At 45.9% G+C, this 20444-nt stretch overlaps 1 non-coding gene across 1 annotated transcript; it reads right to left on the bottom strand.

Annotated features, from left to right (window-relative positions):
• Positions 1–14594: 14594 nt before the first annotated feature.
• Positions 14595–14666, bottom strand: Trnar-ucu (transfer RNA arginine (anticodon UCU)). Its single transcript has one exon. It is a non-coding gene; the product is annotated as a tRNA-Arg (tRNA).
• Between the last annotated feature and the right edge of the window lie 5778 nt (positions 14667–20444).

Here is a 20444-nt window from a genome sequence, read left to right as displayed (position 1 = left end):
TCATCTTCTTACGGATGTCGCTATGATTCGCAACCCGGACTTGTTTCGTTCCGCTGTGTGCAACGTCATCACCTAGATTTGTCTATTGTCTGTAGCGATACATTGGTTCCTGCCAATTTGTCTTGTTTTGCTGTTTTATTTTATATTTTTATGAGTGTTGCCAGGGGCTCAAACTGACACGAAATTGCAATTGACCTCCCGTATTACCCCTTACAACATGTATACATTGCCGCATATCTCACGTGGTAAAAGAATGATTACAACCTTATTTCCTTGTTTTACTTTTGTTTTTGGAGGTGATATGTACTCGTATTGTGTTCTTTGTACTGCAGTTCTCTTATTTCTTGTTATGTATTTACTCACTCCCCTCTTCAATGCAATTGCCTTGAGGGCATTCAAAATAAAAAATAAATAAATAAAAGCAAGTCTTCAAAGGTAAACTTGGTGAGCTTGTTAAAAATAAAACAATATATGATACCTTGGTTTCTTCGTTGATCCCTTTAGGCCAGTAGCTGGTTAATTTTATCTTCTTCCTAAAATTCACAAGGTGAATAACCCAGGGCGCCCCATTGTTTCTGGCATTGGCACTGTTAGCGAAAACCTCTCGCGCTATGTCGATAATCTAATTTGCGACATTGCGCCCAGTTTTCCCTTCTTCATTTAGGATACCAATGATTTTCTTTTGGAGATATCAAAAATTGAAATTAATGATAACTGCCTCCTGGTCACCCTCGATGTTGCATCCCTGTTGCATCCCCCATGAAGATGGCATCACCGCTGTATCGCTGCGTATGAGCAGTCATCGTGCGACAAACCTATGGATTCTTTTACTCCCAAAACTTTCCTTGGGCTTATTCTTAAACTTAACAATTGTGAGTTTGACTTAGTTCATTACGTGCAAGTCAGTGGAACGTCAATGGGAACTCTAATCAGGCCTAACTACGCCAATATCTTTATGGCTCACCTGGAATTAAACTTTCTTCACACTCAAAACCTAAAGCCACGGTACAATAAAACGTATCTTGACGACATATTCAGGATCTGGCAGCACGGTGACGCGGGGCTCCTCACCTTCATTGAGGCATTACCCCTAGCCCATCCTACTATTTCCCATGCTCATTCCTATTCGGAACACAATGTAAACTTTCTGGACGTCACTGTTACTACTTGCCAAGGTAGGCTACAATCTAAAACTGTATCGAAAACCGACAGGCATGCGGCAGCATTTGCACTTCCAAAGTAGCCCCGTCAGCCACTGTAAGACAGTAATACCATACAGCCAAGCCCACCGTTTTAGGAGAATTTGCACGAACCAAGCGGACTTTGACTCAAACTCACAAGACCTGAAGACCGCCCTCCTGAATAAGAAATACCCGGAATAAGTTATCGACGAGGCCATTGTGCGAGCCAACCAATTACACAGTAACCAAATCTGCAAGGAAAAAGCCCCAAACGTTAACCCGCAAACAATCTTAGTTCTAACCCACTTAGCCTCCTCTTCAAGAGTATCAACCGTACTACGAAGACATCACAATATCCTAATTCAAAGTGAACGCCTACAAAGCATAATCCCGGAACCACCACACGTTATCTACCGGCGTAATAAAAATTTAGGCGACTTTCTTACTAACTCTCGTATCAGCCGACCCAAAACTACTGGTAGCATGCCCTGTAATAAACCTCGATGTAAAGTATGACCAGCATGGCTTCAGACTACTACGTAACTATAAAGGATAACTTAAACTGTGACTCTGCTAATGCCGTATACCTTCTAGAGTGTACCGTTTGTAGGCCGTAATATATCGGCCAAACTGAAACGCCCTTCCGAATACGATTCAATATTCACCGTTCTCATACCAAAAATTGCCCCTATTTGCCACCGTGAAGACATGTGAACGGGCCCGGTCATGCATTTGAACATCTTAAAGCAACACGTTTCGAATCCGCTTTCAAAACCCACTACGACCGCGAGACTTGGGAACCATATCTCATTTATAAGTTTGGTTCAGCGACGCTTGGTATTATTGAAAGCTACGAAAAACTAACGTGCTTACACCTCGAATAAAATTGGCGACTTCATACTTTTGATCACATTCTTCATTAACCCTACCCTTGAGTTTCACATCAGAATGCGCAGAAACTCACCATATACAGCAGCTTTATTAGCCTAATGCGACTCAACAATGCGATTTGTCCTTGAGAAAGAGGCCGCGTTCCCCCCACCACTTAGAAACGTTTAACCCTTCGTGATCTATGGCCCCTACCTATTTCCTGCTCAGTTCCTAGCTCTTGTGTCATACTATTTTGTATACTGAGTCTATTCTGTCCATCCCGAGAGGGCACACCCAAAACACATTCTTCGTTCGTGTCTTTATGGATCCGTCCAAACAAGTCTCCCCACCCACTGAATACCTTCTTGGATACTTTTCCCTTCTTTTTGAAACCGCGATTTTCTAGTCTTCCGCACTGGCAGCCCATACCCCGTCGTGGAGCAACCTTAACAGCTGCCTTGTAAATACGACGGCCTCCTCTCTCTCCTTTCCCTCTTTTTTTGTTGTTGCTGTGAAATAGGCTTAGCCTGACTGCATGTATACTCCCCGTTTTCAAAACATCTTCCCATCCTTCTCACCGTTTTCGGCCAATCTATACAAGAAATATGTTCCAAATGTTTCTGATTCCAAAATCATGTAACTGTACTCTGATGAAGGCAAGTCCTGTTGCCGCTGCATAAATAAACGTTCTTTGTGTATCCGACTCTTTACTTTCGCTATATATATAAATATATGTATTATATGTTATATATGTTATATATGTATTATATGTATTATATATGTATTATATATATATATATATATATATAAGAAAAGAAAACTTTGAACAAGGTAAAAGCACGAATAATGCCAACGTTTCAGCAAAGAAACTTGCTTTCGTCAGGGCAATCTCTCGCCTGGCTGGCACGCCTTATATAGGGGTAGGTCCCCAGGTGAGAGGGGAGAAGGAAAGAAGGAAGTGAAATTGAGAAAGCGGATTGGTCTGGGAGTATGTCGGGGAGCATATTGAGGGGCAAACAAGGTTGTATAGTTTGAGTCGCGAAGTAGGTCACAGGGAAGTCAGCCGGGGGTTGATATTCGGGGAATTTTCGGAGATAAAGGATGAGAAGGTGTTTGTTCACCCGCCGCGCGGCATACGGAAAGGTTCTCAGAACTGCCGGAAGCAGACCAAGCGGTGAGAGTAGGGTCCTTATCAGAAACTATCTGCAAGCCTCAGGTCAAAAGAAAAGGTAGAGAAGGGGGGAGATAACTAGTTCAAGGAAAAAAGGAAAAAAAGAGAAAAAAAGAAGAAAAAAAACGGGAGGGAAACCACTCAAACCCACACACAAAAGGAAAAGCAATGACCCGGCAACTGAAATGGCTCGTGTCACCCACGGCAACATTCCTGGAACAGGCCAGTCCTGAAACTCAAAAACAAAAAGATAAAGTTAGAGTGACGTACGGGGCACAAGACCACGTGGAGTAAAAACAAAAGAGACAAGTAAAATAAATAAAATGGAATTCCAAAAGCAAAGGGTGGAGAGATGCCGGCGAGTATTAGGCTAGCAGCTGATGAGTGAAAAAAAGAAATTAGGTGACCAGGTAAAGGCCAGAGAGAGGAGTAATAGTCTTTTGATAAGGTATCTGCAAGACAGTGCCTATTTCTGTATACCCGGTAAATATCGCAAAGATTCCAAGTTGCCCCTAGACGCATTAATTCCAGTAGGTTCCATGGAGTTGAATTTGTGAATTAGGTAGGATTCTCGGTATTTCCTGTCCCTAGGAGACCTGAAGTTTGACTGAAGTATATACAACTTAAGGTCATCAAAATTGTGGCCTGGTTGGTTGAAATGCTGCGCTACAGCTCTGGAGGATTTGCTAAGAGTATCTGCCATTAAGACGTAGGCTCATAGGTATACTCGTTTCGCCTAAATACTGTTTGTGGAACATGGAGCATTCCAACATATACACAATGTTAGATGAAGTGCACGTAAAACTTGAATTCATCTTGTGGAAATTATTACTGACTGTGCTTTTAAATGCAGAGCATTTAAGTAACTCACGATGTCACCCGCGTTGACGTCCGTAGTCGTAGTCCGCATCGCTCCCCCTACACTATATAAAAAATAATACTTACCGGCGCCAGGTTTCGATCCCACGACTCTGCGGGCGGAACGCAAGGTACATGGTGCTCTACCCACTGCGCCACAAAGCCGACACAGAATGGAAGGTTACGAACGCGCCTTATATCCTTGACTCATTCAACCGTCGGCCACAGGTGCGCCCTCTCCCCCGCGTCCTCCTCGCCTTCTCTCCGCACGCAACACCCTGTCTCGCCGCATTGGGTTCGCGCTCAGCAACAGTCGGTTCGCGCGCAAGAACAGGTGGGGGCGCTCGCATCGCGCTCTCTCGCCGCGGTCGGTTCGCGCTTAAAGGGGCCCTAAATAGTTTTCTGGAGGTCGCCATTTCAATCGCGCAATCGCTAGAGTACCCCTTCACGACAATGTATACCAAATATTACACCTCTGCGTAAAGCAGGGGCCGCACAAACACGCAACAAAGATGCCTTCTTTCTTCCTTGCTCACCTACCGCTTCCTTGCCGCCACACTTGCGCGCTGTGACGTGCGACAGAGCGGTTGTGACGCACCCGTGTGACGCACGAAGCTCTCAACAGTACGGCTGCGCTATTGGTGGGCCCCGTTAAGTGCTGTAGCCAGTCAGCGTTCCCGGCTCTGGGAGAAACGCGGTTGCGCCACGTTGCGCGCAGCGCTCCTGCACCGGCGGCACGGCGTATTCGTCCTCCACGGGTGGCACGGATGAATGTTTATCGTCGCCATCCGTTACACGAGTGTAGCTGAGTATGTAGTCGTTTACAAGGTATTAATAACACTGAAAAACACGGAAAATCTCTGCGGGCCCAAACGGCCGCTACACGCGCGACCGCGGAAAGTATCTGCCTGCTCCGTCGGCAAGCAGCCCACTGTGTGGTGTACGCACGATGGCGCATACACCGCAGCAGCTAAAACTTGTCACCGCGCCGCCAGTACGGGACTATTGCTGAAAATCAGTTTGCAAATACGCGAAAGCGGGTGATAGTGCAGTGAAAGATTGCGCGGGGGGTCGTCGTCGTCGCGGCCTCGCAAAGCAGTGTCTGGATAACTGCGGCGATGCTAAGCCTTTTCACCGACCTCGGTGGGACGAGTTCACCGCGAAACGCTAACGCTAGCGAGCCGCTATAGTCGTCGCTGGCAATCTTCAATTATTGTCGTTATCGAGCATGTTGAGTTAGGAAGCCCCCTATCTTGCCTTCAAACGCTCGTTTGCGCTCGTTTCCGCCGACGCGAGCACGGCCGGCGCGAGGAGTCGTTGGATGCGGGCCGGCCACCGACCGACCCCGCCACAGACCCCGCTGAGCGGTAGTAGGCGGAGCTTGGCCTTCGTCTGCTACAAGCGTGACGTACCGCCTAGCGGAGCCAATGGCTGCGCGCTTCTCGACGCAACCCTGTTTGTCTAGGTGTCACCGATGAGGTCTTGCGCCTGGTCGGTGGCGTCTCCGCTTCCACAGTGCTTTGGAGGAGCGGTTAAAGAGGGAATGCGCCAGGCCTTGTAGCGGGCCCTTTTTAATTAACGATAGCTCGGCTAATACTGGACGCTTTTAAATCATTTTTGCGACAGGATGTTCTTTGGATAGTACTTCAATGATTGCGCACGTAAAATCTCAACCATTGGAACCCTGTTTAGGGCCCCTTTACACCACATATGTCGTTCGCGCGCGCTCCGGTCGCTAACATCTGTGGCGTGATCGTGACGTCAACATCACGCGTTCGTGTGGTGGCGCGATTTCGGCACTATAACACTCTCTCGCGAGGGGCACTGGATTGGATTCGATTGGATTGGCTTGGATTAACTTGGCTTGGATTGGATTGGTTTGGATTTGGATTGGATTAGATTAAAGTTGATTGTGTTGGATTGTGTTGCGTCATAGCCATGCCACGTTGCGTCATAGCCGCTCCACGTTGCGTCATAGCCACGGAAGGGGGTTCACGGCACGTTTCACCATCGGCTTCATCGACAATGTCTACGCTGGAAAACAACAATTACAACAACAACAACCAATACGTAATTCTTACGACTTGCAGGCGCGCCCCCCGCGGAAATGCTCTGCATTTGATCGTGCCCCTCGCGAGGGGGATGTTTACTTTTTTTTTACAATGCAGTCGGTCTGCAGGTGCCTGCAAGACTTGCATCTGGGGCGGGAGCAGCTGGCTATGACTGGTTGCTTTGAAGGCTCGGTTTTAGCGTGCACTAAAATATCTTTTAGTCTCCTGTTTCTCCTGTACGTACCCTTGGGGCTTCAGGGAAAGTCTTTCTAAGTCGGTCGTTACTGGCTAAAATTGGGTAGTACTTGCGCAGTATATTGTTTACGTTTGGGAGGGCGTTTGAAAATTTAGTTATTAGGGCAGGCGGCCTGGCGCTTTCGTTTTGTCGCTGTTGGTTGAGCACGTCAACCCTTTTGGGATTAGATGCGCGTTGGTACGCCTGATCAAGCTGGCTTTTGGGGTGGTTCCTGTTAATAAGGGTGGACTTGAGTTTATCTAGGTGCTCTACGTAGTCACTGTCATCACTGCATACTCTTCTAAGCCTGGTGGCTTGTCCTACAAAGATCCCTAGCTTGCAGTGTCTCGGGTGATGGCATTTATAGTATAGGCACTGCTGCCTGTCAGTTGGTTTTCTAAAAAGCGTGGTTTTAAGTTTACCGTTGTTTAAAATGACGGTAGTATCTAGGAAGTTCACTTATTTTTCAGAATACTGGCAGGAGAATTTTATAGTCGGATGCGAAGAATTGAGATGAGATATAAACGTTTGTACAGTAGCGCGGCCGTGTTCCTAAATCATGAAGATATCGTCTATGTAGCGGAGGTAAACCTGAGGTTTATGCGGAAAAGAGCTCAATGGAGTGGCTTCAAGATGCCCCATGAAAATGTTGGCAAATGTCAGCGCTAATGGAGTACCCATGCTGGTTACAAAAACTTGCAAAAAGTAAGAAGAGTCCAATTCAAAAAAATTGAGAGTTAAAACTAGTTAAGTCTCTTTGCTCAAACGTTGGCAACAATCGTGCTTTTACCTTGTTCAAAGTTTTTTTTTCTTGTGTTCGCTACCATCTTCAAAAGTACAACTGCTCATATATATATATATATATATATATAGCGAATCTGAAATGGAAATTGAGGGGCTCGGCGAATTAAGACAAAATAAGGGTTTGTAGTCAAGAAAACCTCGGAAAGCACAGGGGGACACGGTAGGTCATAGAAACAGATGAAGAATTTTTTGAGTCAGAAAGAAAGTGGTGAAATAATGCCCACCGGGTGGGATTCAAACCCACGAACTGTTTCATTCTTCATCTGTTTTTATGACCTACCGCATTCCTCCCTTTGCTTTCTGAGGTTTTCTTTACTGCCAAGGATTATTTTATATATTTATATATATATATATATATATATATATATATATATATATACAGAAAGAAATGAGGGCAGTCTACAACGCCAAAGAAGGCATAGGGGAATGGTTGGACTATATATTTTTTTTTTACCGTTAGTGAAATTATATATTTTTTTTTTCATAATATTTGAAGCGAGAAAGAAAGAAAAACACGCGCCCAGAGTGGGGACCGAACCCACGCCTTTCGATTAGATCTCGAATGCCTTACCAATTCGGCTATCTGGGCGACTGTGTTCTGCTTCACTTTCTAGGGTATTTATATTTACTACAACTGTACCTGACGCTTGAGGGTGGTAGCCAGCGCCACTCAGACTACACGGGGAGAAGGGGACCTTCTTTTCAACCCCCGGGGCGTGACACGTACGTCTACAGCCTGTCATAAGCGGGTAACTGGAAGGAAACCCTCTTATGCTACCTTGGCATCAAGGCTGCCACAACCGAGGCCCTCGCTAAGCTTTCGCAGGATAATATGGTTAGGAAATGAGGGGCTCGTTAGGAAATACAGAAAGAAATGAGGTCAGTCTACAACGCCAAAGAAGGCATAGGGGAATGGTTGGACTATATATTTTTTTTTACCGTTAGTGAAATTATATATATATTTTGTCGTAATATTTGAAGCGAGAAAGAAAGAAAAACACGCGCCCAGAGTGGGGACCGAACCCACGCCTTTCGAATAGATCTCGAATGCCTTACCAATTCGGCTATATATATGTATATATATATATATATATATATATATATATATATATATATATATATATATATATATATATATATATATATATATATATATATATATTGTGAGCACTGTCTTTGCACTGATTGCTGGGGTGGTCATTATTCTCTCTCTTGTGTCCGAACACACTATCCTGAGCATCGTCTCACCCACGCACAGTTTGGTATCATCATCGTATCGCTGGCCTCGCGCAATCCTAATCGTCATCGGAGTACGTTGGTTCTGCGGCCTGCTTGAGAAAGTCCACCGGAATAAACGCCGCCCGGCCTTAGGTCTGCTGCCCGGCTTTCCTCTCTCAATATATATATATATATATATATATATATATATATATATATATATATATATATATATATATATATATATATATATATATATATATATATATATATCTATATATATATACAAAATTTATATATATATAAATAATACTTTGTAGAAGATAGCGGCCTCAGACCTCTCAGACAAGAAGACTTGTTTTTTTCAAGGACTCAGGATTCATCTCTGGCACAATGTTTTATAGATACAGGTTGGGTTGGAGAGAGAGTGTGGAGGTTGTTAGCAGCGGGGCCGGAAGGAGGACACAAGAGTGGGTCAACGGTCGTTTGAAAGGAGCGAAATAGTGAGAGAGAAAGGGAGGTGTGGTAATTGTGAGACGACCCCGCACTAGAGAAAGAGGGAAGACTACGCGAGATTCGGAGAAAACAGGGGGGAACAGTTTAAGCTGGGCTGCGGTGGGGCCGGGCGACTTGAAAGGATTCTTGAGGGAAGATTGTGGAAAAGAGGGGCGTCTTGGGGGTGCAATTGCAGGGTTACTGAACTGTGTGTAAGAGAGAAAACTCGTAAACAGAAACAGCCCGTATAGTTTGAAGAATTCCGACTTCGGAGGTCAGTGTTCGCTGAAGAATAGAGGGGGTATGCGCGGGTGCAACTCACGCGGAGCTTTGCGGTACATTGAAGGACTTCTTTTCTGTTTTCTTTTTTTTTTCTTGACAATGGTAAACTGAAAACCACCCTTTATAGGAAACCAACGGACAGGCATCTGTTCCTAGACTACACTAGTCATCGCCCACGACACTGCAAACAAGGTATCTTTGTAGGACAGGCTACCAGACTAAGAAGAGTACGCAGGGAAAACACAGACTATATAAAACACCTTAATGAACTAAAGTCCACCTTGGCAAGCAGGAATCACCCGGCACAGCTCGCTGGATATGGCTTACGTAAGAGCATCCAAGCTAGAAAGGGACGAAGTGCTCAAGCAACAACGACGAAACGAAAGCGCCCGACCACCAGGCTTAATAACCAAATTCTCAAACGCGCTCCCTAACATAAACAACATCCTGCGGAAATACTACCCCATTCTAGCCAATAATGACCGACTTAAAAAGACGTTTCCAGAAGCCCCAAGATTTACCTACAGAAGAAACAGGAACCTGAAAGAGATTTTATTACATGTCAAAATTAGCGCTTCCCAGGCACCAGTCATAAGCCCTTGCCTCCGCCCTAGATACAACACCTGCAAACATCTGCGGACGGATTGCATTTTCAATAGCACTGCCAGCCAATACGTTCACAATAATTATTCAAGCGTCACTTGCAATTCTTCTAACATTGTGTATATGCTACAATGCTCATTCTGTCAAAAGCAGGACATTAGAGAAACGAGTCAACCTATGAACTTACGCCTGAATGGATCTCGGGCCGACACTCATCACAGGGCCTCCATAGCAGTCGCGCACCACTTCAACCAGCCGAACCAAAATTTCGACGACCTCAAGCTCTATATTCTGCAGTCAAACTTTAAGTCGTCAAGGGATCGCAAATTCAGAGAATCGTACTTAATCCATAAATTCAACTGCCTGGAGCCGGCTGGAATCAATGCTTCGAAAGGCAGCTTAGAAACCTTACGGTATCTGAATCGAGCAGAAAAGTAATGCTCTTTCAAAAAGTTGGCATATCCATTCGTAATATTCTTTTTTTTGCGATAGAATGCCCGTTGGCATAAAACAATTCGCAATATTCCTTCCTGCCATCCCCAAAGCTGATACTTGAATACAATTTCTGTACTTTTCTTCTCCCCCCCCCTTTTTTTTATTCTCCTGTCTTGCTCCTGGCCGATTTCGACATACCACGTGCACTAGCCTCCCTCGACCTTCGGTATTCGTCTTACTATACTCGGTGACAACTTAAGAACGGTTACGCAAGTGGCATCTGTGTCTTATCGCCGTAGCCGGATGTTTCTCCGCGCGGCACAAATAGGGCGTTACTCGGAATATTTCGAACATGGCGTGAGCCGTTCCTGTCATTTTTTGGATTTATTGTCCCTCTAAATGACTCCAGGGACGACAAACAAACTGCGTGCGACAAGGCAGACGATATCACGCATTTATAGCAAACCCCTTTCAAAACGCACGCGCACTGACGTCACGGGTCCGGCGCTTTGGCGGAGTGATACACTACATGAGGTGGTGCCGTTCTTGAGTTGTAACCGAGTGTACCTGCTTTACACACACAAGTAAATAGGAAAAAAAAAGAAAACAGAAAAGAAGTCCTTGAATGTACCGCAAAGCTCCGCGTGAGTTCACCCGCGCATACCCCCTCTATACTTCTTCGAACACTGACCTCCCCAGTCGGAATTCTTTAAACTCTACGTGCTGTTGCTGTTTACGAGTTTTCTCTCTTAAACACAGTTCAGTAACCTTGCAATTGCACCCCCAAGACGCTCCTCTCATCCCCGATCTTCCCGGAAGTCTCCTTTGAAGTCGCCCGGCTCATCGCAGCTCAGCTTAAACCGTTCCCCCCTGTTTTCTCCGACTCGCGTAGTCTTCCCTCCTTCTCTACTGCGGGGTCCTCTCACAATAACCACACCTCCCTTTCTCTCTCACTATTTCGCTCCTTTCAACCGACCGTTGATCCACTCTGCTGTCCTCCTTCCGGCCCCTCTGTTAACAATCCCCCCCTCTCTCTCCAACTCAATCTGTATCTATAAAACAGTGTGCCAGAGATGAACCCTGATGTCTTGAAAAAGACAAGTCTCCTTGTCGAAACGTTGGCAGAGGTCTGAGGCCGATACCTTCTATATATATATATATATATAAATATATATATATATATATATATATATATATATATATATATATATATATATAATATATATATATATATATATATATATATATATATATATATATATATATATATATTTATATATATATATATATATATATATATATATATATATGTAGCGAATCAGAATAGGAAATGAGGGGCTCGTTGAAAATAACACAGAAATAAGGGTTGGCAGTCGAGAAAACCTCGGAAAGCAAAGGGGAGGATGTGGTAGATCATTGAAACAGATTAAGAATTTGGAAAGAAAGAAAGAAAGTGAAGAAAAAATGCCCGCCAGGTGGGATCCGAACCCACGACCTCCAGAATACCGGTCCGGTGCGATAACCACTACGCTACCGGCGGGGCGATTTTCCCGTTCACTTTCTGGGGTATTTATGTTAGGTATGTTTGTTTCCTGTGCTTGGGGGTGGTAGCCAGCGCCATTCGGACTAATCGGGGTGAAGGGGACCTTCTTTTTAACCCCCGGGTCGTGACTCGAGTGTCTACGACATGTCCAGAGTGGTCGACCAGCTTTGAACCCTCTTAAGCTCCCTTTGGCAACAAGACTGCCAGAACAGAGGCCCTCGCTATGCATGCAGCGAATCAGAATAGGAAATGAGGGGCTCGTTGAAAATAACACAGAAATAAGGGTTGGCAGTCGAGAAAACCTCGGAAAGCAAAGGGGAGGATGTGGTAGATCATTGAAACAGATTAAGAATTTGGAAAGAAAGAAAGAAAGTGAAGAAAAAATGCCCGCCAGGTGGGATCCGAACCCACGACCTCCAGAATACCGGTCTGGTGCGATAACCACTACGCTACCGGCGGGGCGATTTTCCCGTTCACTTTCTGGGGTATTTATGTTAGGTATGTTTGTTTCCTGTGCTTGGGGGTGGTAGCCAGCGCCATTCGGACTAATCGGGGTGAAGGGGACCTTCTTTTTAACCCCCGGGTCGTGACTCGAGTGTCTACGACATGTCCAGAGTGGTCGACCAGCTTTGAACCCTCTTAAGCTCCCTTTGGCAACAAGACTGCCAGAACAGAGGCCCTCGCTATGCATGTAGCGAATCAGAATAGGAAATGAGGGGCTCGTTGAAAATAACACAGAAATAAGGGTTGGCAGTCGAGAAAACCTCGGAAAGCAAAGGGGAGGATGTGGTAGATCATTGAAACAGATTAAGAATTTGGAAAGAAAGAAAGAAAGTGAAGAAAAAATGCCCGCCAGGTGGGATCCGAACCCACGACCTCCAGAATACCGGTCTGGTGCGATAACCACTACGCTACCGGCGGGGCGATTTTCCCGTTCACTTTCTGGGGTATTTATGTTAGGTATGTTTGTTTCCTGTGCTTGGGGGTGGTAGCCAGCGCCATTCGGACTAATCGGGGTGAAGGGGACCTTCTGTTTAACCCCCGGGTCGTGACTCGAGTGTCTACGACATGTCCAGAGTGGTCGACCAGCTTTGAACCCTCTTAAGCTCCCTTTGGCAACAAGACTGCCAGAACAGAGGCCCTCGCTATGCATGTAGCGAATCAGAATAGGAAATGAGGGGCTCGTTGAAAATAACACAGAAATAAGGGTTGGCAGTCGAGAAAACCTCGGAAAGCAAAGGGGAGGATGTGGTAGATCATTGAAACAGATTAAGAATTTGGAAAGAAAGAAAGAAAGTGAAGAAAAAATGCCCGCCAGGTGGGATCCGAACCCACGACCTCCAGAATACCGGTCTGGTGCGATAACCACTACGCTACCGGCGGGGCGATTTTCCCGTTCACTTTCTGGGGTATTTATGTTAGGTATGTTTGTTTCCTGTGCTTGTGCTTGTTTCCTGTGCTTGGGGGTGCTACCACCCCCAAGCACAGGAAACAAACATACCTAACATAAATACCCCAGAAAGTGAACGGGAAAATCGCCCCGCCGGTAGCGTAGTGGTTATCGCACCAGACCGGTATTCTGGAGGTCGTGGGTTCGGATCCCACCTGGCGGGCATTTTTTCTTCACTTTCTTTCTTTCTTTCCAAATTCTTAATCTGTTTCAATGATCTACCACATCCTCCCCTTTGCTTTCCGAGGTTTTCTCGACTGCCAACCCTTATTTCTGTGTTATTTTCAACGAGCCCCTCATTTCCTATTCTGATTCGCTACATGCATAGCGAGGGCCTCTGTTCTGGCAGTCTTGTTGCCAAATGGAGCTTAAGAGGGTTCAAAGCTGGTCGACCACTCTGGACATGTCGTAGACACTCGAGTCACGACCCGGGGGTTAAAAAGAAGGTCCCCTTCACCCCGATTAGCCCGAATGGCGCTGGCTACCACCCCCAAGCACAGGAAACAAACATACCTAACATAAATACCCCAGAAAGTGAACGGGAAAATCGCCCCGCCGGTAGCGTAGTGGTTATCGCACCTGACCGGTATTCTGGAGGTCGTGGGTTCGGATCCCACCTGGCGGGCATTTTTTCTTCACTTTCTTTCTTTCTTTCCAAATTCTTAATCTGTTTCAATGATCTACCACATCCTCCCCTTTGCTTTCCGAGGTTTTCTCGACTGCCAACCCTTATTTCTGTGTTATTTTCAACGAGCCCCTCATTTCCTATTCTGATTCGCTACATGCATAGCGAGGGCCTCTGTTCTGGCAGTCTTGTTGCCAAAGGGAGCTTAAGAGGGTTCAAAGCTGGTCGACCACTCTGGACATGTCGTAGACACTCGAGTCACGACCCGGGGGTTAAAAAGGTCCCCTTCACCCCGATTAGTCCGAATGGCGCTGGCTACCACCCCCAAGCACAGGAAACAAACATACCTAACATAAATACCCCAGAAAGTGAACGGGAAAATCGCCCCGCCGGTAGCGTAGTGGTTATCGCACCTGACCGGTATTCTGGAGGTCGTGGGTTCGGATCCCACCTGGCGGGCATTTTTTCTTCACTTTCTTTCTTTCTTTCCAAATTCTTAATCTGTTTCAATGATCTACCACATCCTCCCCTTTGCTTTCCGAGGTTTTCTCGACTGCCAACCCTTATTTCTATATATATATATATATATATATATATATATATATATTGGGTTTGTAAATGATGGGCTCGTTAGAAAATACAGGAAGAAATGCCGGCAGTCTACAACGCCAAAGAAGGCATAGGGGAATGGTTAGAATATTTTTTACTGTTAGTGATGTTACATTATTATTTATTATTATTAATTACGTGAGAAAGAAAGAAAGAAAAACACGCGCCCAGAGTGGGGACCGAACCCACGCCTTTCGATTAGAACTCGAATGCCTTACCAATTCGGCTATCTGGGCGACTGTGTTCCGCTTCACTTTCTGGGGTATTTATATATACTAGAACTGTATCTGACGCTTGAGGGTGGTAGCCAGCGCCACTCAGACTACACGGGGAGAAGGGGACCTTCTTTTTCAACCTCCGGGGCGTGACGCGAACGTCTACAGCCTGTCATAAGCGGGTAACTGGCGGGAAACCCTCTTATGCTACCTTGGCATCAAGGCTGCCAGAACCGAGGCCCTCGCTAAGCTTTTGCATGATAATAGGGTTTGTAAATGAGGGGCTCGTTAGAAAATACAGGAAGAAATGCCGGCAGTCTACAACGCCAAAGAAGGCATAGGGGAATGGTTAGAATATTTTTTACTGTTAGTGATGTTACATTATTATTTATTATTATTATTACGTGAGAAAGAAAGAAAGAAAAACACGCGCCCAGAGTGGGGACCGAACCCACGCCTTTCGATTAGATCTCGAATGCCTTACCAATTCGGCTATCTGGGCGACTGTGTTCCGCTTCACTTTCTGGGGTATTTATATATACTACAACTGTATCTGACGCTTGAGGGTGGTAGCCAGCGCCACTCAGACTACACGGGGAGAAGGGGACCTTCTTTTTCAACCCCCTGGGCGTGACGCGAACGTCTACAGCCTGTCATAAGCGGGTAACTGGCGGGAAACCGTCTTATGCTACCTTGGCATCAAGGCTGCCAGAACCGAGGCCCTCGCTAAGCTTTTGCATGATAATAGGGTTTGTAAATGAGGGGCTCGTTAGAAAATACAGGAAGAAATGCCGGCAGGCTACAACGCCAAACAAGGCATAGGGGAATGGTTAGAATATTTTTTACTGTTAGTGATGTTACATTATTATTTATTATTATTAATTACGTGAGAAAGAAAGAAAGAAAAACACGCGCCCAGAGTGGGGACCGAACCCACGCCTTTTGATTAGATCTCGAATGCCTTACTTCTTCCATATCTATGGAGCTGTCTTAAGGCCGATCCACACGACGGACCGAGTCCGCGGTCCGATCGGTCACGTGATGCCAGTTCACGGCCCGCCGCGGTCCGATGCAGCGCCGAGAGCATCCACACGGCGGACCGCCGTAGCAGACGACCGAGCGGTCCAACCAGAAACACTCAGGCTCGCGCCCACGCCGGGCATGTTTTATGTGTATTTTGCGCTTGCTTTCGCGGTTCCGCGCGCATTTTGGAGCAGTCGAAATGGAAACAGAGCACTATCGTCGTTTGGCCGCTATGCCGTTAGCTTTGTACGTTGATGAAGAAGACTACCCTGCGCCGAAAAGGTCGAGCTGAGTTAAAAAGTGGATGTGTCGAAAAGAGCTGGGGCTGCGGAACCAAGTTGTGACGTGCGGTACTCTCGCAACCGCCTGCTACTGTCCTTGGGTCGCCTCCCGAACCCCTCCAAAAATAAGAAAGCATTCTTTATTTTATTTTCGAAGAACACAGAGCTAGGGTTTCTGAGACATTGTGTCGGGAGCCAAGTCCGAGAAAGGGGAGGGGGGTATTTCGACCGCCCGCTGTCTGCACGGTCATAAAAGCAAGGACATGTGCGCCCGCCGCAGTTTGCCGGAACTGCGCTGCAGTGGCGGCCGAGTTGCGGAAAAGCAGACGACAGAGCGACTGACTTTTTTTGAGCTGAAAATTGGATTAGATTTGGCTAAAAACAATGTGTTGCCGGACAACATTCGTTGTCCAGACCAATTCCTTCGGTGCGGCTTCTTCGAGCGCTTCGAATCAACCGCGCTGCCCGCGACGTTCTCTATTGGCGCAACTTGCCACGGCTCCGCCCACGCTGCGCGGGAGCTGTCAGACCACGATGATTGATGTCGCGGTCCGCCGTCGAGACCGCGGACCGAAAAGCCTTGGCGAATATTTGGACCGCGAAGACCGCGGTCCTGCGCGGTCCAACGGTGTTACGCGCGATCTGGTGACGTCCTGTCACGTGATGATGGGAACGGCGGTCCAAATAATCGTTTTTGTCCGCCGTGTGGATCGGCCTTTACAGGAGCTTACTTATATAACAGCGCTAAGACGTATTTTTAGTGACGTTATTTGAAACAAAACAAAATCTCCACTGCTGTAACACCGTACAAAGCATAAAAAGGCGCGAGAAAAGAGTATCTTAGCGAAAATAAGAAATGCGATGAACCCATTTTAGGTTGTCTGCGGTGCTCAGACCACTTTCGTAAATATCGAATTCGGTAATTTCAGACGTGCAGTACGTCTGAAATCACCAATGACGAACTCGAGAAGGACCGGATGTCCTCAGGTTCCCCCTCTGCGTTTGGGGCAGAGCCGTAACTGGTAGTGCTGAAGAAATCATTGTTCTTTTGTGGATACCTCATAAAGAAATATATATAGTTGTTGAAACTATTTCACGTTGTGCATTTGGTTCACACAGCGTCGCAGAAGCATTAGTTTTTGCTCAATGCTCAGCCATCAGATCACTGTGCTGTAGTACGTGCACAATTTTAGGTGCTTTTAAGAAACGTATAAATGGCTACAAAATGCTGTAAAACAGGTACTTAGTAAACGTTATTTATGCATTGATGCGGTATATACATCGTGTTAACCGACTGTGCCGCATTTTACACTGCGCGCAGCATGCTACGCATGCAGTTATATTTGCTTGGGAGCACCTTGGATGTTCGTTTGCAATTATCGTCTCCTGCATGGAATTGAGGGAAACTCACCTGATCCAATTCATACGGGACTCACTAATTCATGACCCAAATTCTTGAGACTTACAAATTCAAAAGAATCATGTACCGACGCCAGAAGTTTTACAAAAATATAGAAATTATATATAGCGACCTAGTTTGCTTCTTCTAGAAATACAGTAAACTCTCGTTAAGACGAACTTAGTTCAAAAAAACAATATGGTTTAGAACGACACCATTTTTCTCTTGTAAGGTCCTAAATGCAATACAACTCCGCTTAAGATGAATTTATGATAATACAAATACATTTTTACCGTTCGTTCGAGTTCGTCCTAAAAGGAGTCGGCTGTATTTTACTTTGTAACAGAGATAAAAATAAAAAGAGAATTGCATTTAGGTTTATGGTGAAAACAGCGCATACAAGATGTCTGGGATGCGTTGTTTTCACCACGAGCATTCCCCAACTTGCCCAGTTCGCCGCTGTCGTAAATATTGCATTTTGGTTTATTCAGTCTTCACTAGAAGGCGCTAGCGGTCTACCATGCGAGATATTTTTTTTTTATTTCAGTAGAAAGGTGACATATTTATTTATTTATTTATTTATTTATTTATTTCGGTACCTCAATGCCCAGGGGGCGTTACAGAAGGGAGTGGGTTTCTTTTTTACAAGGTATTGAAAAAATATATATACAATAAGGGGAAAATATACAAAGCAAGAATAGATGCGATGCCTTAACAAGAGCGAAAAAGTAAACAAATCACAGGAGGTAAAAACTATACATATACATATATATATATACATACATACACATATATGCATATATATACATTCATATACACATACACGTACATACACACCGAGAGAAAAAATAAACATTTGGTGCGGGGGGAAATATAACTCAAAAGCTGGGGAGTTATACAAAGACAGTTGTGAAAAAAAGACTATGTAAGAAAATTCATTTACAGTGAAAAATACGCAAGTGTACAAATGAATATCCACGCAAAAAAAAAACTTGATTATACAATGCACAAGTGACGTTCAACTGCCGAACGAAATGCGCGCGCATCCCTGATTGTAGCTATTGAAGTTGGCAGGCGGTTCCACTCATCTGATGTTTTTGGTATGAAGGAATGGAAGCACAGATTAGTACTACATATACCCAAAACAAGTAATCGAGGCCGTTGCGAACCTCGGTATGTATTTGTACAACTATTCCCATTATTGCACAATGGTTTTTAACTCCGTGAGTCACGAAGTTGTAACTCCAATAGGAAAATTAACAGGTGAATTCCCCTTAATTTCCACAAGCAAAAACAAAAGCCTCTTCGCCGGGATCGGTTGACTGGGTGCGAGTCACAAGAACGAAAGTAAACTTGGAGAACTAAATATGCCACGTGATAGCTGCAATATTTTGTTTGTATTAATGCTGAAATGACATTGGTAATTCCTAATTATGATCTGCAGTAACGCCAAAAGTGCGCACAGTTAACCGTCTGTGTTTGTGCCTTGTCATAGCAATTGAAGTTCATTGAATGACCCGCCTTATCCAGCTGCTTCTCCAGTTGCTGTTTTCCTGCAGTATTGGCGTTTAGGAGGAAAGGGCCGAGAAGGGGGCCGATCTATAATTATTCGCTAATTACCTGCATCACACTTGCCATTCGCTGTAAGGAGGTAGTTTTGTATAACGTGAGTATCTAAGAGCGTCGCAGTAGATTTTATTGGCTATTGAAAGGCTTGTTGTGAAGAAAACGCTCTAAAAGAAGCCACGCCCTTTTGCGTTCACTGTAAACAGTAACGCAGAAATTCTGTGATCGAACGTTATTCGCAGATATCGCATGCTCTCACGGCCCTCCGCGAGAAACAACTTTAACCGGCAATAACGTGCTAAAGCGGCTATTATCTGAGCTGTTTGTTTCGGCCTCAGCGGGCATAAACGTCCGTTTAAACGCATATGCCCGTTGTCCGAATGAAATAACAGCCATCACGTGTGCCGAGTTTGTGTGAGCCGTTATGCGGGCGCATCACCAAAGCCTCCGCGAAAACAAAAGTTCGCCGAAGCCATGACGAAAAGATCACCACTCCGTAGCGCATGCCATGCGAATGCGTCAGCATCACCACGGGAGGGCTGGCTGCGTTTATTCACGGCACAGTGGGACTGCAACGGGTACAGCAACCACGGGTGAAAATCGGAAATGCGTCAAGACTTCAAACGACAGCCGAGCCCCCATCTTCTAGGGTTCCCTCCGCTAGTTTTACGGTCTTCGGGATGCAGGGCTACCAGTGGAATTAAAAAAACGGTTTCTCAATTGCTCGCGTGATTCACGTGATATTTACAAAAGAAAACTTTGATTACGCTGGTCAGAACCGTTAGCAGTTTGGTTTCGGTGTGCGACTGCGAATTGTTTAGGGGCGAAGCTCCTCTTGCTCGGGCCCCGTTGCGTACCTCATTGCTGCTGTGCACGGCACCACGATGATGATTGTGGCAGAATGCCCATAGGGATTGGCCAACCAAAGATAGGCCGAAGAGGTCAAAACGTTCAACGCGTTTGTTGCTACCCGACAAGGAGGAGAGGAAGAAGAGGTTGTCGTTCGTAGCGTGCGACCGCAAGACACGTTCCGGGGGTACGCGACACAAGACGCTCTGCAGATGGCGACGGCCAAGGTGGCTAAAATGTCACACACCGAATTCGCTAACTTACCTATGGAGATTGTCATCGTCCCAACGAAGCCCTACAAAATCACCACAAGCATCGACGTCATCGACGGTCTTGTCAACGTAGCGGTGGGATGTCTCCAGCTTTGCGAGCCAGGAGTGGTGGTTTTGACGTGGCGGCGCCCGGTGTCGATCCCACGACTCACTGCCAGCGACTGGAGGTACGTGGCTGTCATGCGAAGAAATCGCAACGACATGAAAGAAACGACCAAATAAGACCACAACAATGAAGACGCAAGGCACGCGGCGCGAAGGTCATCGACACCGGCTACGGCGCCGAAGGCTCGCGACCACGGCACGAGCTTGCGCCGGCGACCAGCCAATGGGACGCAGCCAGCGAGAGGAGCTGGCGGTAGAAGCAGCCCAAGAAGAAGACCGAGAGTGAAGAGAGACCGGAACGCTG

Source organism: Haemaphysalis longicornis, unplaced genomic scaffold (genome assembly GCF_048455015.1).
Source record: "Haemaphysalis longicornis isolate Haplotype H1 unplaced genomic scaffold, Haemaphysalis longicornis Haplotype H1 scaffold_6, whole genome shotgun sequence".
NCBI classification, from domain to species: domain Eukaryota; kingdom Metazoa; phylum Arthropoda; class Arachnida; order Ixodida; family Ixodidae; genus Haemaphysalis; species Haemaphysalis longicornis.
This window is presented reverse-complemented; position numbering and strand designations above follow the sequence as displayed.